Source organism: Mustela nigripes, chromosome 12, assembly GCF_022355385.1.
Source record: "Mustela nigripes isolate SB6536 chromosome 12, MUSNIG.SB6536, whole genome shotgun sequence".
NCBI lineage: Eukaryota > Metazoa > Chordata > Mammalia > Carnivora > Mustelidae > Mustela > Mustela nigripes.
This window is the reverse complement of record NC_081568.1, coordinates 42,505,728-42,524,632: the sequence shown is the minus strand read 5'-3', so window position 1 is coordinate 42,524,632 and position 18,905 is coordinate 42,505,728. Positions and strand designations below refer to the sequence as shown.

General features: G+C 42.6%; 1 protein-coding gene across 1 annotated transcript in view; it reads right to left on the bottom strand.

Moving 5' to 3' along the window:
- Positions 1–3,992, bottom strand: part of SLC36A1 (solute carrier family 36 member 1) — a 45,961-nt gene extending 41,969 nt beyond the window's left edge. The window contains exon 1 of the mRNA XM_059417193.1: positions 3,858–3,992. The gene's annotated coding sequence lies outside the window, so the exon portion shown is untranslated. The remainder of the gene's footprint in view (positions 1–3,857) is intronic.
- Positions 3,993–18,905: the final 14,913 nt, after the last annotated feature.

Genomic DNA, 18,905 nt, shown 5'->3' with positions numbered 1-18,905 from the left:
TTATATGTCAATAAAATGGCTTTAAAAAAACCAAACAGATTTCTCGGCCCAATCTGATTCAACCTGAACATTTTTATTTTTAACCATCTTCCTAAATGATCTTGATTACAGGTGGATTTATACTAGGCACTAGAAAAATATATATGATCTTATGATAGGCACACCCCAGGCCTCATTTCCTAACAGAGTTCACGGATTGGTGATATTTGCAGACTACAAGTGCTACCCATTTTTCTGAAACAATTACACTGGGTTAGACTTTGGAACCCTAAGAATCAGCAAATTCTTTAGATGCATTTTTCTCTTCTATACTGCTGGAATTTCAAAATCATAAACAAGGAAACAGACTGTGTTGCTATGTGGGGTCTACACGGAGGAAAATGAAAATTTCTAACTTCCATGTGATTTGTTTTTAAAGGGAATCAGATGAAACTCCATTTCACCTACCACAGAAGTACATTTCATAATTTGATTCCTGCCTAAAAGATTCTGGTGAGAGGGCAGCCGCAAAGCAGCTGCTGACTTCAGCAGGCTCTGCCCAGGAGGGGCTGATGAGACAAACACCCTCACTTTTTACACACAAACATAAAAACCACTAAATGTCAGAACCAGGCATGACTTACAGAAGACCTAACGCCCCAGCTTCTCATTCAAAGGTGAGAAAAGCAAGGCCCCAGCCAGTTAAAGACATGGGATTAGAATACAACATACCACATTCAGTCCATTTTTCTATCACACCATAAATTATCTATCCTCCTTGCAATCTCCTTTGGAACAAAACAGGGGCAAGATTAGGCATGCAGGGGGAATTCTGCATAATAAAAAGTACATGAGTTCAGAGCTAGATGCAATTATCACTATACAGAATTTTAAGAGCAGAAAGTCAGAAAGTTCACTGTGCAAACTTGCAGTTCTGCAGTTCTCCTTTTCATCACTCTGGAGAGCAGAGCCAGCTCGTCTTGGAAATGGTGATCTATGTGCCATGAGCATCGCAGTAACACAGACAGATTCCTGACTTCACGGAATAGGGAAGCACAAAGGAATATTTCCTACTAGAGAATATTTCCTATTACTGAGAGCTGGTCCTGGGTGTCGAGGCTTCTAAGAGAAATGTTTGGGAGATCAAAGAAAAGATGGGACCAAATGCAACATCATGTGGTTCCTATTCTGGCACATTAAGAATGTCTCATCCATGAGACCCCACACCTATAAAACAGAGCTAGCTTTGTTTGCTTAGATCCAGTAAGGCCTTGCTTAAGGAGAGAGGCTCAGGATTTCTGCAAGGCTTGGGTTGAGGTAAAAGGAATCAGCGTGAGTTTCCTCTGTGGGCAAAGAGAAAAGCTAGCCTAGGTGTTGGTGGTCAGTCAGTCACACACTTCTGGAAGGGGTTATCAGAGCTAGGCCAGCCAAAGCAGAAACCAAAGTCCATTCACTCAGCCTAGTTCTAGAACCCTGCTTTCAGGTTAGGGTGGAAAGAAGAAATGTATCATTCATAGCACAAGGACTCTTCAGCATCTGACCTTGGAAGAGATAGCAAGCATTTAAAGAATTCAGACACTCCCTGGGGGAAGAGAAATTTAAAAAATAAAATTAAATTAAAAAACAAGAGTACTTAACGCAAGAGAAAGTAATTGTCTGAGGCAAGGGGAAAAGTAAGGCAGTCATAGAAGTGGACACCCACTCTACTTCACATTCTTCATGCTAAAAAGTCCCTCCCAGGCGGCGCCTGGGTGGCTCAGTGGGTTGAAGCCTCTGCCTTCAGCTCAGGTCATGTTCTCAGGGTCCTGGGATGGAGCCCCACATCGGACTCTCTGCTCGGCAGGGAGCCTGCTTCCCTTCCTCTCTTTCTGCCTACTTGTGATGTCTGTCTGTTAAATATATAAATTAAAAAAAGAAACCCTCCCAGAGTTTCACAGTACCCCTGAGTTAGAAGAAAACCTCAAATTTTACCTAGTCCAAAGCTCTACCCAACACAATAACATAATCTATAGCATTCCCAAAAGTAATTGCCCAGTGACAATTATCTTCAGTGACAGGGACCTCCATGCTCTGTGCTGAAACATGAAAGAGCTCTTATTCTTTGAAAGTTCTTAAGTTCACCCAAAGCCACTTCCCTTTTGGCACTTGCATGCATTGGTCTTCATTGTAGTCTCTGGAATATTGCAGAAGAAATGGAATCTGACTTTAAAATAGACAAAGCCAGCTCTGAGCACTCCAGCTGCAGAGAGATGAGGCTGAATGAAAAGCTATATGGTTTAAAGGGAAAATAAGGACTCAATAGCAGGCCATTATAAATGACACACTCAGAAAGCAAAGGAAGAGAGGCTTAATAGCGGCATCACAGCAGCCTCTTCTTCACACAGCCTCTACCCCACCGTCTCAAACTCCGAGGAAAAGACCATTGCTTTGTGTCCTCTTTACTTCCTCCACATCTTTAAAGAAAACATACTCTCAACGTACAAGTTAATTACTGTGGACAAGGCTCTCGACAAGAGTCAAAGAAGGCCTTGATCATGTTTAAAGTGATTAAAGACAGTCGAAATCATTCTCAGCTGCCAACATTTAGATTGGACTTAATACAGAGATAAAGAAAGAGGGGGATCTCATGGTAACCTAGAAATGAGTGGAGTAGGGAGACTGCTTCCTGGACAACTGGATTAACCCTTGTCACAAGGCGACAGTAATGTACCCAGGGGAAAACCCGCTCGGATTAGAAGACAAACAGAGCTAAAGGTACAGAATGTCAGAGCAGAAGAGGTCCTTAGGGATTCAACTCCATCACTGTATTCCAGGATGGGAGTCACCCAAGGTTGCAAAGCAAGTGTCAGAGTTAGAACAGTATCTCCCAATTCCCCAGTCTTGGTTCTTTCCATCACACCACGACACTATCTCATTTCAGCAAACCTCCAATGGTTGCATCCAAATAGCCAACATTCTCCAAAGGAGACAAGCAAGCTAGAGAAAAACTAAAGCCGGGGCTTTACATTCTTCAGGTTAACCCCAGGGCTCTCCACAACCCCTGCTGGGAGCCACCTACCCACCCAGGAGCTTACTCCAATTCCTATTTCGTATTTCGGCACCATTTACACAAAATAGCAGGACGTTGGAAGCAAAACCTACATAATGATGAGGCTGCAGAAAAAATCGTGAACACTGAAACAGGGAACCACACCCAGAACCAAGCCAATCCGGGGATGGAGAATGCAGAGCTAAAAAAAAAGGGAGCGCCAGAAGAGGAGAGGACGGGAGAGGGTGCCGTTCACACGTCAAGCTGTCTGCAGGAGGCGGTGTGCTGAAAAGCAAGCCGCTGCTGGAGCCTGGGGAGACTTGGATTCTAGTCGCAGGGCTGCCACTCACTCACTGTGTGACCTTAGGCAAGCCCCGAGCCTCGATTTCCCCAACTGTCCTAAAAGGGGGCTGCACCGGCGGGGGGGAGGGGGTCCCAGGTCTGGAGCTCTATGACCCGAAGACCCACCATCGCAAGTCCCCCAAGCAGGGTTCTCACAGAGGGCGCGTGACCTGCCCGAGGCGACGGGGCCCCTTTGGGAAGCGTGGAAGAAGCCCTGGCTCGTCGTCTGGCTGACCCTTCCCAGCTCGCTACCTCAGTTTCCCCACCTGTCAAACGGCAAGGGGAGGTCAAGGGAGACAGTGCCGCCAGACAGTGCTCGCCTCATCCCGGGAGGGGTGCCCGCATCTTATCATGGCTGAGGGTGGGAAGCCGGGGAGACTCGGACCCGCACCCCAAGTCGGTCAGTGCCTGACCCCGAGCATCCGCTGCGCCCCCGAGGAAGGCGACGTGGGTCCCGCCTGAGACAGTGACTCGCCGGCAGCCCCGGCCGGTCAGCGAGAAGACTCACCGCTCGAGCTCCGGCTCCGGCTCCCGCTTCGGTGCAGCCCACCTGTCCTGGCCTCAGCGCGGAGCCCCTGCCATCCCCCTTAGGTGCCGGGGCTCGCGGCTTCCGGGCCGCGTCACGTGACGCCGGAGCCCCAGCCGGAGCCCCGGGTCACGTGTCCCCGCTGGCTGTAGCTCCCCTTCTGTCACGAAGCTCCGGAACCCGGCGCCGCAGCACCACCTGGCGACCAGTTGTTGTCATTGCAGGCAGGGCGGTGCTCGGGGGGCCTGGGGCCTGGGACAACGGGGCGGGGCGGGGCGCTGAGCTCGGAGCGAGGCCGGCGAGTCCCTTGAGCTCTGTCCCCTGAGCCCTGGGCTCCTGTCTACACACGCGGCGTTTTCCTTACCACGTCGCGGGGAGCATGTGTCGCTTTTATAATACAAAAAAAGACATCTTTAAAAAAAAAATCACCTAGTCAGGTTTTTCGAAGCTTACACAAACCCATTTGTGGTTGCTCATGGAAATGGGACTGTGTGAGGTAAGACAACGTTATCTTTTCAGTATATTTAAACACTTAAGTAACATTTTTAAATGGATGGCAACATTTCAGGATGTTTGAGGCGTATGTGTTATCTAGCTTTCTCTTGCCTCCTTTGCCCTGAATTCTCCCTTTAAAAATTATGTAACTAAAAAATAAATAAATAAAATAAAAATTATGTAATTATTCACACACAAAAAAGAATAAACTACTGATACGGCTACAAAATGGATAAGTCTTAAAACAATTGTGCTGAGTAAAAGAAGTCAGAAAACATATTCCATTTATTTCCTATTTTAGAAGATGTTAAATAATCGTCAGTGACAGAAAACACATCAGTGGTTGCCTGGGAGTAGGTGGGGAGGTCAGGAGAGGAGAGATTATGAAAGGTCATAAGGAAACTTGCCAGGTGACAAATATTTTCACTACCTTGATAGTGGTGATGGTTTCACAAGTGAATATAGATTTAAATTATCAAATTATACACATTCAGTACGTACAGTTTAAAAAGAAATAAAAAATTTAAAATATGTGCAATTTATTGTATGTCGGTTATACCTCCATGAAGCTGTTAAGATAGTCAGTTAAAATTATATAATACATGAGTATATTCTTAGAAATGTTAGACAATATATAAATATATAAACAGTGAAAAATTCCCTTCTTCCAAATTCACTCTCTTCTCCAAAGAATTACACAGTTACCAGCATGTATTATTCTCCATATCCTGTATTATATATTTATAGAATTATTTGTAGAGAGAGACATACAGAGATTTGTGGTATTAAAACATAGAATCGTGAATAGCAGTACTTACGGTTTTGCTTAAGACTTCTGCTCTTCACTGTCTATACTGTCTAAATTACTTCATATGCACACATTACTTTATATATGTCCATTTAAAATCTTTATATGTTCTATAACCGATGGTACCCGTTGGTTCATTTCACCAGGGAAAGAGAGAAGAATGCAGATTCATGCTCAGTTTAAAATAGGAAGGGCAGTGAGTTCATTCCATCCCTGCAATAACCCACCAGTTCATTGCTCAGTGCCAGGAACTGTGCTTGGAATGCTTCTGAGTCCATGTCACCTCCAGGCCTTAAATCTCATTGATTCTACGGCTCTTTCTAATGTCTTAGTCAAGAAAAGCAGATCTCATGAGAACCACAGAACTCCCTGTTGGAATTACTGATGGCAGTGGGAATTTGCCTTCCCCAGTTTGCTCTTGGGGTGCATTGACATAATAAGGATTCTTTCTTGTACCTGGCCACCACACTCTCACTAGAGATGCCCTTGAAAAATAGGTCGCATCATTTTCAGATACTGTTAAGATTCTATCAACCCTATCATTATGCAGTCCTAATTAGAAATTAACAAAATTATATCTCCTTCCAACTATATAAATCCACCTCTGCTTCCACAGTTTCTTCAGAAATACAAATAAAGATTTCCTGTTCAATATGGATACATTTATAAGTACTTTGACTCTTGTAGAAAACAATGCAAAAGCAAAAAGGAAAAACTTTGAAAACTCTATTTTCAGGAAAGGTAGAAGATAGAATCCACAGGTACCAAAATACATGTAAAGGCTAACAAAAGCAGCTGAGATCAGATAGAAGCTATGAAGGACAATGGAAAAGAAATTTAAAGAGAAATAAATGGCCCCAGTGGGGGCAGATCTCAGAAATGCATCAGTGAAAACATTTTGCCTGAAGATGAAGAGAGTTCACTTAGAGCTGTATAGCTGTTATTTCTTTTGTTTGCAACCATGGGCACAGAAAGAGTTCAGCAAAAGCTCTTCTGAATCTGGGTTGGATTAGGGAAGCCAAGAAGATGAGTATGACAACAAGAGTCACAGGATGAGCCACATTGGTCTGTGGCAACAGAACAGAAAACTGGAAATACACTTGTTGGTTAGGCTGTAGAGCAACTCAAGTCTCATCAGTTGTTGATGGGAGTGTATAATGATGCAACCACTTTGGAAAACTGTTTTGACAGTTACCTTTTTAATGAAGTTAAACTGACAACTCTCCTGTGATCCAGCAATTCCACTCCTAGTTATCTACCCAAGAAAAATCAAAATGTTTATCCACAGCAAGTTCTGGACTAGGGTGAGGCAAGCAAAGTGCAAGTGAGAAATTTAAGGAGACACTCACTTTCAGGGTTTTACAGGTACAGGGTTGGCAACTTACCTGAACCCAAGCGTGAGTGCCTCCTAAATTTTGTGACCTAGGCTTCTTGGCTTGCCTCACTTTTGTTCAAGCTGTTGTCCACACAGAATTGTAATTTCATAGCAGACAGTTCAATAAAGCTAGACTAGTAACAACCTACATACTTATCAATAGGTGAATTGATAGACAAACCATGTCATATAGAGTAGAAAGGAACCATTGATATATGCAAAAATGTGGATGAATCTCATTATGGCAAATGGAAGAAACCAGACACAAAAAACTGCATAATATATGACTTGATTTATAAATATTTAGAGAATGAGCAAAATTGAGTCCATTGACAGAAAGCTGAACAATAACTGCTTGGGATGTGTGGGTTGGGGATTACAAGGGGACAGAGAAAACTTTCTGGAATGATGCTAATGTTCTATATATTGATTGAGAAGCTGGTTCTGTGGGTTTTTACATTTGTCAAAAGCCATTACCTGGCTAATTAGATACGTTAACTTGATTGTAGATAAACTGAACTCCTTAAGGTTTATTTTTAAATGTTAATGAGGGGGTGCCTGGGTGGCTCAGTGGGTTAAAGCCTCTGCTTTTGGCTCAGATCATGATCCCTAGATCCTGGGATCCAGCCCCGCATCATGCTCTCTGCTCAGCAGGGAACCTGCTTCTTCCCCTCCCCTCTCTCTGCCTGCCTCTCTGCCTACTTGTGATCTCTGTCTGTCAAATAAATAAAATCTTTAAAAGAATGTATATGAGATTATCAGACATCCAAGATCCAAGACTGTTAAGATGAAAGAGTAATCCAATGTGCAAACCCATGATGCATTTTGGAAGAGACTGTGCAAAAAACAAGTGCACAAACAAATACCCTCAGAGAGATAAGATGTTGCAATCATGACATAAGAACAGCAACAAAAATATTGCTTTTAAAAAATACTCTGAGGGGGAAAAGCAGCTCTTGGAAGTTAAAAATGTAATAAAAAATGAAGAATCATATGGAAGAGTAAGAAGATAAGAATAAGGAGGGACACCTGGGTGGTTCAGTGGGTTAAGCCGCTGCCTTCGGCTCAGGTCATGATCTCAGGGTCCTGGGATCGAGTCCCGCATCGGGCTCCCTGCTCAGCAGGGAGTCTGCTTCCTTCTCTCTCTCTCTCTGCCTGCCTCTCCATCTACTTGTGATTTCTCTCTGTCAAATAAATAAATAAAATCTTTAAAAAAAAGAAGATAAGAATAAGGAAATTTGTGTTTTTTCATTGATAAATACTTATTATCTATGTGCTGGGCACTGGAAATAGAACAGTGGACAAAACAGACAAAAATTCTGCCCCTGTGAAGCTTACATTTTAGTGAGGGGGAATAGACAACCCAAACAAATAATATACATATTGTGTCAGCAGGTGTACCTGCTATGGAGAAAAATCAGGAACGTGGGAGAGGGAGTCTGGAGGCAGAGAAAAGGGATTGCAGTCTCTTTAAATAGTTAGGGAAGATACCACTGAGAGGCAGTATCTAAACAAAGTCCTAAAGTAGGTGAGGAACCAGCCCTGTGCATTTGAGAAAAGCATTCTAGGCAGAGGCAATAACATGGGCTAAAGCCCCAGGAGGGACTGTGCCTAGCCTATTTGAAAAATTAAAAGGAGGTCAGTGTGCATGATAGTATATATAGAAAACCCTAAAGACTCCACCGAAAAACTACTAGAACTGATAAATGAATTCAGTAAGGTCACAGGACACAAAATCAATATACAGAGATCTGTTGCATTTCTACACATTAATAATGAAGTAGCAAAAAGAGAAATTAAGAAAATAATCCCATTTACGATTGCACGAAAAAGAATAAAATACCTAGGAATAAACATAACTAAGGAGGTTATGTTTATTACAGGTACCAAGACCTGTACTCTGAAAACTATAAAACATTGGTGAAAGAAAGTAAAGATGACACAAACAAACAGAAAACCATTCCATGCTCATGGATTGGAAGAACAAATGCTGTTATTTGTTCCTATTAAAATACCGGCAATATTTTTCACAGAACTAGAACAAAAAATATTAAAATCTTAAAATTTGTATGGAATCACAAAGACCTCAAATAGCCAGAATGATTTTAAAAAGGAAGAACAAGACTGGAGGTAATACAATCCCAGTCTTCAAGTAATCAAGACAGTTGGCACTGGCACAAAATTAGATGCATAGACTGATGGGACAGAATAAAGAGCCCAGAAATAAACCCAAGATTATATGGTCAACTAATCTATGACAAAGGAGGCAAGAATATCCAATGGGGAAAAGAGAGTCTTCAACAAATGGTGCTGGGAAAACTGGACAGCTACAAGCAAAAGAATGAAACTAGACCACTTTCTTATACCATACACAAAAATAAATGCAAACTGGATTAAAGATCTAAATGTGAGACCTGAAACCATAAAAATCCTAGAAGAGAACACAGGCAGTACTTTCTGACATTCTCTGTAGCAATATTTTTCTAGTTATGTCTACTGAGGTGAGAGAAAAAAAAAGCAAAAAATACACTGTTGGGACTACATCCAAAGGAAAAATTTCTGCACAACAAAGGAAACAATCAAAACTAAAAGGCAACCGGGGCACCTGGGTGGTTCAGTGGGTTAAAGCCTCTGCCTTCGGCTTGGGTCATGATCTCAGGGTCCTGGGATCGAGCCCCGCATCGGGCTCTCTGCTCAGCAGGGAGCCTGCTTCCCCCTCTCTCTCTGCCTGCCTCTCTACCTACTTGTGATCTCTGTCTGTCAAATAAATAAATAAAATCTTTAAAAAAAAAAACCCTAAAAGACAATCTATTGAATGGGGGAAGATAATTGCAAATGATACGTTCAATAAGGGGCTAGTATCTGAAATATCTGAAGAACTTATCAACTCAATACCTCTTTAAAAAATCCAATTTAAAAATGGGCAGAAAGCATGAACAGACAAATCTCCAAAGAAGACATACAGATAGTCCCAGACACATGAAAAGATGCTCAACATCAATCATCATCAGGGAAATACAAGTCAAAACAACAAATGAGATATCACCTCACACTGGTCAGAATGGCTAAAACCAAAAACACAAGAAACAACTATTGGTGAAGATGTGGAGAAAGTGGAACTCCCATGTGCTGTTGGTGGGACTGCAAACTGGTGCATCTATTGTGGAAAGTCTTCTCAAAAATTAAAAATAGAATTACCATATGATGGGGTACCTGAGTGGCTCAGTGGGTTAAGCCTCTACCTTTGGCTCAGGTCATGGTCCTGGGGTCCTGGGATTGAGCCCCACATTGGGCTCTCTGCTTGGTGAGGAAGCTGCTTACCCGCCTCTCTCTCTCTGCCTGCCTCTCTGCCTACTTGTGATCTCTGTCTGTCAAATAAATAAATACAATTTAAAAAAAAGAATTACTGTATGATCTAGTCATTCCACTACTGGGTATTTACACAAAGAATACAAAAACACTAATTTGAAAAGACATGTGCAGCCCTATGTTTGTTACAACATAATTTTCAATAGCCAAACTGTGGTAGCAGCCCAAGTGTCCATTGATATAGATAAATGGATAAAGAAGGTGTGAGATATATATATGTGTGTGTGTATATATATATATATAATATTAATATATATATAGTAATATTAGTCAACCATGAAAAGGAATGAAAACTTGCCATTTGTGGCAACATGGATGGATCTAGAGGATATAATGCTAAGTGAAATAAGCCAGAGAAAGATACCATATGATGATTTCACTCATATGTGCAATTTAAGAAACAAAACAAATGAACAAAGAAAAAAAGAGAGACAAACCAGGAAACAGATTCCTAACTATAGAGAACAAACTGATAGTTACCAGAGGGATGGCAGGTGCGGTGATGTGTGAAATAGGTGAAGGGAATTAAGAATACACTTACCATGATGAGCACTGGCTCATGTATGAAAGTGTTGAATTGCTATGCTATACCCCCAAGATTAATACTATATTCAGTGTACATTAACTATACTGGAATTAAGTAAATACAAGGAGGTCAGTGTGGCCATAGCAGAGTCTGCTACGGGAAAAGGAGTAAATTAGGTCAGAGCAAGAACAACTGGGTGCAAACATTGTAGACCTCTGTGAGTTTTTTACTCTGTGTGCTTTTACTCTGAGTGAGATGGTAAGATATTAGAGGAGTATGAGCAGAGGAATGCTGTGATCTGACTTGGGTTTAGAAGGATGCCTGTCTATTGGGTTGATATGGGCAAGGGCAAACAGGGTAGACCAGTCAGGAGGCAGTTGCTGTAATCTAGAATAAGAGTGCGATGATTGGACAAGAATAACCACAGTGAAGGTGGTGAGAAGTGGTCAGTTTCTGAATATATTTTTATGGCAGATTAGAAATGTCCAGTGTTGATGGATAGGAAATGAAGTATGAGAGAGGGGAGACAAATACTTTGGCCTGAGCCACAGGAAGAATGGAGCTGCCTTCTCCTAGACCAGGAAGACAGTGGCAAGGACAGGCCGCTAGGGGTCCTTTGCTGGAGAAACTGAGCCCCAGAGAGGAGGAAAGGTGCACCCAGAGTCACACACACATCATGGGTCTCTTCACTCCAGCCTCCAAGCCCTGGGCCCCCACCTCACACAAGAGTAACAACATAACAGAAAATGATCACATTTTGTTAAGAAAAAATAAAACAGGGTGCATATACACAACACAGTCTGTATACATATCTGAATGACATGAATTTAAGATGGCTGTATATAAAAATAATAGTAAAGTTCCACTTTGTACCCAGAATTTATAACAGTAGAATCCCACTCAAATCTAACATTTCACAAAGTATCTCATAATAGCCAGACTGATACTCCCAAGGAAGCTGTGAATTGTGTTACACTATTACTGCCACACAGTGGCCACTTTGGTTGGGACACAGAAGTCCCCACCCACTTCTGTGAGAATCCAGAGAAATGCCACTGGTCACAAGGAACCTCTGTGGGTGATGTGGGTAATTATTAGCTGTGGTATAACCACTCATCATCAGTATAATTTAAAATATTCTGAAGCTAGTACAATTCAAGGATATGTTAAGTGGCACAAATGCTGAAAATTAATTTTTAAATCCTTAATTTGGTATGGATGTTGGAAGAGACAAAATTCCTATAATAAAGGCCAAACACCATCATGACATGACATGCTGAGGACTATGGAGAGTGCATACTGTACAGTAAATGAGGAACAGAGTGGAAATAAAAAGCAGCAATTAAAACAAGGACCCTGCTAAGAAAACAAGTATCAGCTCAAGTACATATGAAAAGTGCTGGTGTCTGATTGACACACTGTAATGTGCCTCTTGGCCAAGCTGGTGTGTGTGTGTGTGTGTGTGTGTGTGTGTGTGTGTGTGTAAGTGTGTTTTCAATGATCTGAAAGGCAGTAATGATGATAAGATGTTTACCCCTAATATGTTTATGGTAACAAAGTATGTTTAAAGAAGAAAAATATGTCACAAAGCTAAGAGTCTTACACACTCTGGAGTCCCAGAGAAGATTTGTGTGAGCTCTTCAAAAGCCTCTCCTGTGACCCCAGGAAGACTGCTTTGCCACCAATGCCAGCACTCTGATGCACGGGAGAGCATGTGAGGGACAGCAGATTCTGCAGGCACAGAACTGGGAGGCATTCGTGAAAAGATGGCAAGGAGCACATCAGTCTGACAACCTGAATTAATCAGCGGGAGCATCAGTCATGTGCATGAGACCCAACTATACTCATTGGAACCAAATGCTGCTCAACAGGAGGGCATCACAAGAACAAACTTTAAACATACTGTTTAGTGTAAGGAAGACTTTCCCAATGGTGTGCACTGGCCAATGAGTACCATAAATTGGATATAGGGGTGCTGAGATATGGATCCTCGTGCCCCTCGAAGCAGCCAGGCAGATCTTAAGGCTGCTGGAGCTCCTGAGAGTTTCCTCTAGCCATAAGCAGGCTTGTTCTTTTATCCTGAGGATCTATAAAATGCTATCATTTTCTACGTGTGTTATAATATAAAAAAGGTTGAGAAACCCTGGTTAAGTAGGGTGTTCATATCATGTGAAATGGAGACACTTTTGAGAATGAAAGAGGCTTTTATTATTATTAATATTTGCATCAGGACAGTAGGCATTTAGTGGGACTGTTCCAGGGAATCTGGGATGTATAGTGGAGGAGGCAGAATAATGGTCCCCAGACATGTCCACATCCTAATCTCCACAACCTGAGGATATATTGCCTTGGATAGCAAAAAAGGACTTTGCAGATGGGATTAAATTAAGGATGTGGAGGTGAGGAGATTATCCTGGATTGTCTGGGTGGATCTAATGTAATTACAAGCGTTCTTAAAGGAGGGAGGCAGGGGGATCAGAGACTAGAGAAGATGCTATTCTACTGCCTTTGGAGACAGAGGAAGGAATTCCATGCAAGGAACACGAAAGGCTTCTAGAAGCTGGGAAAACAAGGAAGCCGATTCTTCTTCCTATAGCCTCCAGAAAGAATACCTTGCCAACATCTTGATTTTAGGACCTCTGACCTCCAGAACTGTATGAGAATAAGTTTGTGTTGTTTTAATCCATGGTGTTTGTGGTAATTTGTTGTAACAGCAAAAGGAAACGGATACAAATATTTATAATTTACAATAAATTTATATTTATGGTTATGTGATTTTAAGTTACAAAGATAAGTAATAACTAAAACAGGTATAAATTTTCATCTAACATCATACTGATAAGTTTAAAAATATCATTAAAGTTTATTGTATGAAAGAACTGGAATAGAAAAACTGATTTAAAGAAGTTTAACCCCAGAAAGAGGGACTCGCATGGAGAAGGTTAGATAAGGAGACTCTACTTTTTTATTATAAATCCTTTGGTTAAAAAAATAATAGTTTAACCCTGGGCATTATTTTAAGTATTAATTTTTTTAAAAAGATTGTGTTGGGGGGCACCTGGGTGGCTCAGTGGGTTAAAACCTCTGCCTTCAGCTCAGGTCATGATCCCAGGGTCCCAGGACAGAGCCCCACATCAGGCTCTCTGCTCAGCAGGGAGCCTGCTTCCCTCCCCACCCTGCCTGCCTCTCTACCTACTAGTGATCTCTGTCTGTCAAATAAATAAATAAAATCTTAAAAAATAAATAAATAAAAAGATTGTGTTGGGATAAACCTCCAAGAACTTAACTGGGCTCAGGTTCTCCAAAGCTGTAGCCCCCCAACACTTACCTGCTTACAGATTCCACCTCACCCACAGACACTCCCCTAACCTTTTATTCAGCCAATAGCTTCCTTGGCACAAGACAGGGCCAACTGGTAGTCCCCCTGGAATAAGGCAGGAGAAAGCACTGTTGGATGAGGAATATTCCCAGGATTGGGCCCAGGCACTTTAAGAGATCTGGAGCAAACCCTCAAGCCCATCTGCAGGGCGGGCAGACCTTGAGTTTACCTCACAATGCTAACAAAGGGCCTAGGAGGCCCTTAGAAGAGAGAAGGGCCTCCTGCTGCCACTGAACAAGCCCCGACATAGCAGCCCAAAGGAAAAGGCCGAGGCCAGCTCTGGCATTGACTAGCAATTCCTTTTCAGTCTGGGCTTCAGCTTCTCATTGGATAGAGGAAGGAATTTCATCTCCTAAATCTTCCAGCTCTGTGAGTCCTTTATCCTGCTTCAGCTATCATCCTCCTTCCAATGATGACTGAGCGGGTCCTAGGTCAGCCACAGAATCATCATATATCACACCTCAGAGTCTCAGAGTTTCTTTGAGATGGTCTGCTGCAACCCATTCATTCAACACATGGGAAATCAGCCCCAGAGAGACAAATTTATTTGTTCAAGGTTACACTTGGTAGCAAGTGTGAGAACCTCTAGGTTCTCCTATAACTCCTCACTTAGACCCAAGGTTTTGTGGTTATCATTTGCCATATGAAGGCACAGAATGTCACCTGTTTAACATGCAAACAAACTGTATCTGAGACTTTTAAAAAATCTAATATAAGATGCCATTGTGGAAAAAAAAATACAGCAACAACTGTATATAAAAGACGAGTAGTTGCATTGGTTTTCTATCGATGTGTAGCAAATTACCACAAGCTTAAAATGGCTTAAAGTAACATAAATTTATTGTCTCCTGGTTTCTGTGGGTCAAGTGTTCATGCATGACTTAGCTGCTTACAGGGATCACAAGGCTGAAGGCAGGTGTTAGCTGGGCTGCGTTCTCATCTGGAGACACAACTGGCAAAGAGTCTTCCTCCAAGTTCACTCAAGTTGTTGGCACATTTAATTAACTTGCTATTATAGGACTGAAGGCCCCAACCTCTCATTGGCCATCAGCTTCTTGTTGGCCCTCAGTACCTAGCCATGTTGGCCTTCTCACGTTGCCACTTCCCCAAAGCCAGCTAGGCTATGAGCCCTCTAGAGAGAATCTGCTAGTAAGATAAAAATCATATATGATGTAATGTAATCATGAAAGTGACACCCCATCACCTTTGCCACATTCTATTGGTCAGAAGCAAGCACAGGTCAGACCCATACTCAAGAGGGGATATATAAGAGCACAAATACCATATCAAGAGAGGTGGCACCTTAGAGTTTATCCACCAGTTGGATAAGTGTAAAGAGGACTGAAATTTCTTCTTCTACTTAAATCAAGTATAAAGAGGACTGAAATTTCTACCCCTGTTAAGACAAAAAGAGAACCAAGGTTGAACCACTGGATTTTGGAACAGGAGGTATTGTTACCCTTGACAAGAATAACTTCAGTGAAATAAGGATCAAAGTCTGCCACAGGATATTCAGAAGAATGGAAAATGAAAAATTGGAGAGAGTGCATAGAGATAATTTTTTCAAAGAGTTTTGTTATGAAAGAGATGAGAGAAAATTACTCTATTATGTTTATATGTTCATTGGAACAACGCAATAGGAAGGGGAATTTTAATGGTCCAAAAGAGAGCGAAGGATCATGGCAACAGCAACACTCTTGAGTAAGGAAAGGAAAGGGGATGGGGTCAGTGTTCAAGGTAAAGAGACTTAAGATAGATGAGGATGGCTCTCTTATTTTCATGGGAGAAAAGCCTGATGTATGGATGCAGACACAGGTCAGTGGATAGATTGAATGGCCAGAGGATAAGGCAGTTCTCTTCTGATTGTTTCTATTTCCTCAGTGAAGTATGAGCAGTGTGAACAGCTGAGAGTCACAGAGGTTTGAATCAGGAGAAGAACTAGGAAATAGTCCTCCTGAAGCATGGGAGGGCAACACAAATAAGACAAGTTATAGATTTTGCCAGCGGTGCTAGGACCCACCTGAGGTGTGTGTTCATAAATTTATGATGCGACCAGTTGGGAAATGTGTGTATTTTTCTCTCACCCCATTCAAATGCTCAGGTGTGGTCTCCACATGGGGCAAGGGCACGTCTAGACAATGTTAGATGTGTTGTGGCTTTGAAAGTTAGACACAACACAGGGAGAGGGACAAGACGGATATCAGTGTGTAGCAAAAGTGACAGCAATGACTTCCCAATCACTGGGTAAAAATGGGAGTGAGGATACGAGCAGACGAGCAGCAGATAGGAAGCAGAACAGCACTGGTAGACTAGAGGCCCTGAGGATGAAGATCTGGTAGAGTCTGCAAACTAGTGGACAAAAGATGGACCAATAGGAGTTCCTAAGCCACCCAGAGAAGAGGATGCTCGCAGTAGAGATTTTGAAGGTGGTGCAATCTTTGGTGATGACAAAATCTAGGGTATGATGAGGGCAGTAGGTGTCTAAGGCAGGGGGGAGGGCAAACTATTTAGAAACAGTGACCTGCAGAGAAAGTGGTGACCTCAGGAGAGCCACATTTTAATTAGACCAATGAGGTGAAAAGAACGTTGCCACACAGGGGACTTCCCTTTTTCTCAGGAAAACCCTTGCTGACTCCTTTCTAAGAGTATCAGCTTTATTACATGTAAGTCTTCAGAGCACTGACTACAGTTGAAATTTTCTACTTATTTAGGAGAAGCCCTGATAAATATTCATGATGTTCAGTTAAGGTCATGGAAAGCAGGCACCACACTGCCTGGAACCAGTGGGCTCTCTGCATCCAGCAAATTGCCAGGCACATGCGTACTCAACCAGTATTGGAGGCAGGAAGGAAGAAGGAAAAGAGCAGGTTCTTAGGGCAGCTGTGAGGATTCTCTGTACGAGCTGAGGAGCAGCCTATTCCTCCGCCAGTTCATGTCTGTGGTCTTTCGTTCTCCTAAGGAGCAGAGAGCCTGCACCACTCCAGGCCATGGGGCAGAGCTGTATTTTGTTCCTGAGGCTGCTAAGGCTCAAACAGCCAAGAGCTGGGCCTTTCAGCTCCTATACGCCAGAGCTGGTCTTGCTCAAGCTTCTGTCAAAATCATGGAGACTCCTAACCCCACACCCACACAGCGTTTGGAGCTGACAAGTGAGTTGCTCACCTGCTGGGGCTGGGGGCACTTCCACCAGCAGCCAGTCCATGAATGGTGCAGCCCAAGAAATGCCCCTAGAGGTCCCAGGCATGGCTCAGCAACTCTCCCACCAGGGCTCCTATTGTCTGGAAAGGTCAGTGGGATCTTGTAAGTGTCCTTTCCTCCCCTAACAGAAGCTCCTGGGTCTAGGATCTTGTACTTTTAGAATTTTGTGGGAATTCTTTCCTTCTTTTCCATAGCTCAAAAAGCTAAATCTGAGTTCTCCATTTCTTTTTTTTTTTCACTTGTTTCTTTTTTAAATTTTTGATATTTATTTATTTATTTGAGAGAGGGAGCATGCAAGTGGGGAGAGAGGAAATTTCAAACAGACTCCCCACTGAGCGGGGAACCTAACCCAAGTTTCAATTGCACAATCCCCCATGAGTTCTCCATTTCTGACAGGCAAAGAGAGAAGTAGGAAAGTTGTGTTTAGGGGCAACAGATAATGTACCTTGAAGATAATGCTTCTAATTATAAGCATAACTTTTTAGGTATCCTTTCATTCAAAATTATTGAGGACCCAGACATCATGGGGTTACAACAATGAACACAAGACACCAGTATGTCCCTGCCTCTAAGGCTCTCAGAGTTCACGGAGGAAGATCTAGTGGAAATCCCAGAGAGAATGGCATGAGTGAAGTCTGTGTTCCCCAGGGGTTCAGAAAAGAAAGGCATTCTTTCTAGATGGTGAAAGCGGGCAAATCTTGTGTTAGAAGTAGCCTCTAAGATACTCTGGAGAATTAGTATTGCCAGTGAGGTCACTGAAGAAGACAGACCAACCCTTCGCCAACAGAATCAAAGAATCTCAGGTTGGACCTTTGATCTGTGTCAGTAAAACGTTGTGGAAATGAACACTGGTTCTGGAGTCAGATGAAAGACTCCAGATCTCAGCTCTGCCACTTACTAGCTATGTAACCTGGGACTAAACCTGTCTCAGCCTCAATTTTCTGATCCATTAAATGGGAACAACAAAAGTTTCTACTTCAGATGATTGTTGTTAAGGTTGAGCCATGCAAAGCCCTTAACACAGTGCCCGGCACATGGTAATTGTTTGCTGAAAAGGTTGGCTAATTCTAGCATGGGTCTGACTGGCTGCCCAGACAGTGCACAGCCTGAGGACTGTGACCAAGCCTCAATTACCTCTGAATCCTCCCAAGCCCATTACGGGGCACGAGGAGCCAGTAAAGACTTGCAAAATGAATGCCTGGACAGAGGAGACGTGATCTTTATCAATCTCTTGAATTGCAGGTGAGAGAGGATTTTTAGAGGAATGAGTGTGGTTGAATCTTAGAAGGAATTATATGACGTTTGTATTAGTGCCAAAGGTTTTTTTTAGGAAGATAAATGATCATCTGTCCTTTAAAGCACTGGTCAGCCTGAGGTCTGTCTGCAGAAGTGTTTGAGCATTGGCTGAAGTAGAAACAATTCCAGCATTTTATGTGAGTGAAGAGAATGTTGAGATAGTTGAATTCTAAGATTGCCAGACAACCTGTGGTAAGACCACAGAAAAATGTGCTCACTCCCTTCCCAACTCTGCTATCCCCACAGTAGCTGTGTGACCTTGGGCAAGCTCTTCGGAAAATAAATCCTAATGCTTTTGGACGTATTGAACAGGTGCATGATGCACTGGATATTAACCATCATGTGGGTAGCACTGACACCTGGGATTTCTCCCTCAGATCTGTTGCAGGGCAGGTCTGATTCTGGTGCTGGCTTTCCGTGGGTTTTCTGTCACAACTTGACCCATTTTTTTTTTTTTTTGAGATCACAAAAAAGGCAGAGGAAATGTTCTTTATCACTTGTCCCCAGAACACCCCAAGTTAAGATCAGGCCTCCTGTCCTGGAACCGTAAGTACAATTAGATCCAGAGTTGGCATCTGTGCCAAGGG